Source organism: Grammomys surdaster, unplaced genomic scaffold (genome assembly GCF_004785775.1).
Source record: "Grammomys surdaster isolate TR1022 unplaced genomic scaffold, NIH_TR_1.0 125024, whole genome shotgun sequence".
Classification (NCBI taxonomy): domain Eukaryota; kingdom Metazoa; phylum Chordata; class Mammalia; order Rodentia; family Muridae; genus Grammomys; species Grammomys surdaster.
Window position 1 is genome coordinate 578,400 of NW_021619940.1, and position 4,213 is coordinate 582,612.

Sequence of the window (4,213 nt, forward strand, 5' to 3'; positions counted from 1 at the left end):
TTCTTCTTTCCTCTCTTCTGTGGGATTTCCTGAGCCTCACCTAATGTTTTACTGTGGGTCTCTATATCTTGAATCGGCTCCTGTCTACTGCCAGAGGAAGCCTCTCTGATGATGATTGGGCTAGGCACAGATCTATGAGTATAGCAGAATATTATTAGAAATCTCTTCATTCACTTTCTTTTGCCAGTTGTGTTTGGTTCTACCCTAGGTCTCAGAGCTATCCAACTTCTAGTTCTGGGCCATCCAGACCATGTTGGGCACGGATTCCTTATCATGGCACAGGGCTCAGTTAGACCAGCCAATTGTTGGCTACTCCTATAAGCTCTGAGCCGCCATTTCCCAAGCACAACTTTCAGGAAGGGCAGATCGTAGTAAGTGGGTTTTGTGGTCATGTTGGTGTCTGATTCCCATCACTGGAAGCCTTGCTTGGTTACAGAAGATGGCTGGTTCATGCTCCATATTCTCCATACTAGAAGTCCTTTTTTGGTTTGCTTATTTTTTAAACAAATAAGGAAACTAATGTTGAAGAGATTAATATCCTTTTTCAATAAGAGTAAATAAGACTGTGAAGAGGCTGCACGTCAGGTGTGCGTCAAGATGGCCACCTCCTTGCAGCGCATGCTGCTAAGGCTGTTTCCTACTCTCTTACGAAGTTTCTATGTAGCTCAGGTTCCCCTCTAGACTCTTTGCACCAGAGGCCCTCCTGAAGAAGATGATCCACCCTTACTTCTCGTTTCCCCATATGAGAACGAACCATGGAAATACCTGGATTCAGAAGACTACTAGAACCGCTATGACTCTCACCCTGTTTGGGCTGACTACCACTGCCAACCACAAAGGTGGTGTACCACCACAGCGGACTTGAAAGACATGTATTTGTAACAATAAAGTTACTGGAAATCCTTGCCCCATCTGTCAGGATCACAAGTTGCATGTTGACTTTAGGAATGTGAAGCTCTTGGAACAGTTTGTTTGTGCCCACACGGGTATCATCTTCCATGCCCCATACACAGGGGTCTGTATGAAGCAGCACAAGAAACTGACCCAGGCCATCCAGGAAGCCGGGAAGTGTGGTCTTCTCAGTTACTACGTTCCCCAGGTTGAGCCCCGAGATGCTGACTTTCGTACTGTGGATGGAGCTGTCAGTGTGACTCCACCAGCCCCCACACTGTTACCAAGGTGAACCTTGGTACCCGTGGTTCAGCTGGCAACAGCCACCAGAGAGAGAACTGTCTTGTCTTCGCCAACTCTATCAAGGAAATCTCCTAGAAGAAAGTGGCCCGCCACCTGAGTTAATGCCTGAGATGCCCACTAGACCACCAGCAGAAGCCTCCACTGAGCAGACCAGCTCCCAGAGTGCTTAGAACACATGACCTGGGGAAGTCAGACTGAGGGCTGTCTAGGGCTGTGTGGTGGCGAGTGTTCTGGAAAGGGTTCTGTTTTGTGACAGTGGCAGACCCTAAAAGGAAATGACTGGTGTAAGGAGGGATCTAGATGTATATGGGTAACTCTGACGAAGGCTTACATATGAACTAGAGACTCTTGTGTGTGTGCTTGATAGTGTGTCCCTGTTTTAAACTTACTGGCCCAGCTTCTATGCAATAAATCTGTGTCTCCTCAAAAAAAAATAAGACTGTGAAGATCAAGTTCTGTGAAGATGAATTTGCCTAATGACAAATGGAAAGCAGCGTTAGTGATTACTCAAACATTGAAGGACAGATGCTTCTATAATAGACCAAAGGGATGACTCTCATTTCAGCTAGTTGCCCTGTTGTAGCAAGTGATTGATGTGAGGACAGCGGACAATGAAGTCAGAGCAGACTGAGAATGCAGGACTTGTCTGTTCAGGTCAGCCCAATGTCAGCTGGAAAGCTTTCTCTTATAAGAATGCTTCTTCTTCTTTTTTTTTTAATTAGATGTTTTATTTACATTTCATATGTTGTCCCCTTACCCTATCCCCCAACCACCCGGGAACCTCCTATCCCCTTACCCCTCCTCCTTCTTCTCTGTGGATGTAACCCCTACCTATCCCCCCCCACTCCCACTTCACCACCCTAAAAATTTCCACCCCCTGGGGCGTCCAGCCTTCATGAGGTCAAGGATCTCATCTTCCACCTATGCCCAGCAGGGCCCTCCACTCTTACATATTCAGCTGAAGCCCTGGATCCCTCCCTAAGTGCTCCCAGGCTGGTGGTTTAGACCCTGGGAGCTGTGGTTGGTTGGTATTGTTGCTCTCCTCATGGTGCCGCAAACCCTTTCAGCTCCTTCAGTCTTCACTCTAACTCCTCCATTGAGAACCCCATTATCAGTTCAATGGCTAGTTGTGAGCATCTGCCTCTGAATATGTCAGACTCTTGAAGGCCTCTGAGGAGACATATATATCAGGCTCTTATCAGCATGCACTTCCTGACTTCCACATCAGCATCTACCTTTGGTGACCACACATGGGATGGATACTCAGGTGGAAAGGTCTTCAGATGGCCCCTCCTTCAGTTTCTGTCCCTCACTTTGTCTCCATATTTGCTCCCTTGAGTATTTTGTTGCTCCTTCTAGGAAGGACCGAATCACCCCCACTTGGTCTTCCTTCTTCATGAGCTTCATGTGGCCTGTGAGTTGCATCTTGGGCATTTCAAGGTTCTGGGCTAATATCCAATAATCAGTGAGTGAATACCATGTGTGTTCTTTTGTGATTGGCTTACTTCACTCAGGATGATAATTTCTAGTTCCATCCATTTACCTAGGAAACTCTTGAATTCATTGTTTTTAATAGCTGAGTAATACTCCATTGTGTAAATGTACCACATTTTTTGAATGCATTCCTCAGTTGAAGGACATCTGGGTTCTTTCCAGCTCCTGGCTATTATAAATAAGGCTGGTATGAACATAGTTGAGCATATGTCCTTGTTATATGTTCGAGTATCTTCTGGGTATATGCCTAGGAGTGATATAGCTGGATCCTCAGGTAATGCTATGTCCAATTTTCTGAGGAAACACCAGACTGATTTCCAAAGTGGTTGCACAATCTTGCAGTCCCACCAACAATGGAGGAGTGTTCCTCTTTCTCCACACCCTGGCCAGCATCTACTATCACCTGAGTTTTGAATCTTAGCCATTCTGACTGGTGTGAGATGGAATCTCAGGGTTGTTTTTATTTGCATTTCCCTGACAACTAAGGATACTGAACATTTCTTTAGGTGCTTCTTGGCCATTCGAGTTTCTTCCATTGAAAATTATTTGTTAAGCTCTATACCCCATTTTTTAATAGGGTTATTTGGTTGTCTGGAGTCTAATTTCTTGAGTTCTTTGTATATATTGGATATTAGCCCTCTATCAGATGAAGGATTGGTAAAGATCTTTTCCTAATTTGTTGGTTGTCGTTTTGTCCTATTGACAGTGTCCTTTGCCTTACAGAAACTTTGCAATTTTATGAAGTCCCATTTGTCAATTCTTGATCTTAGAGCATATGCCATTGGTGTTCTGTTCAGGAACATTTCCCCTGTGCCCAAGTATTCGAGGCTCTTCCCCACCTTCTCTTCTATTAGTTTCAGTGTATCTGGTTTTATGTGGAGGTCCTTCATCCACTTAGACTTGAGCTTTGTACAAGGAGATAATAATAGATCAATTTTCATTCTTCTACATGTTGTCCTCCAGTTGAACCAGCACCATTTGTTGAAAATGCCGTCCTTTTGCCACTGGACAGTTTTAGCTCCTTTGTCAAAGATCAAGTGACCATAGGAGTGTGGGTTCATTTCTGGGTCTTCAATTCTATTCCATTGATATTCCTGCCTGTCTCTGTACCAATACCAGGTAGTTTTTATCACTATTTCTCTGTAGTACAGCTTGAGGTCAGGGATGGTGATTCCTCCCGAAGTTCTTTTATTGTTGAGAATAGTTTTCGCTATCCTGGGTTTTTTGTTATTCCATATGAATTTGAGAATTTCCTTTTCTAACTCTGTGAAGAATTGAGTTGGGATTTTAATGGGGATTGCATTGAATCTGTAGATTGCTTTTGGCAAGATGGCAATTTTTATTATATTGATCCTGCCAATCCATGAGCATGGGAGATCTTTCCAACTTCTGAGATCATCTTCGATTTCTTTCTTCAGAAACTTGAAGTTCTTGTCATACAGGTCTTTCACTTGCTTGGTTAGATTCACACCAAGGTATTTTATATTATTTGCAACTATTGTGAAGGGTGTCATTTCCCTAATTT

At 43.9% G+C, this 4,213-nt stretch overlaps 1 pseudogene; it reads left to right on the plus strand.

Moving 5' to 3' along the window:
• The first annotated feature begins 597 nt into the window (after positions 1–597).
• LOC114636879 lies at positions 598–1,364 on the plus strand (annotated as a pseudogene).
• The last annotated feature ends 2,849 nt before the right edge of the window (positions 1,365–4,213 follow it).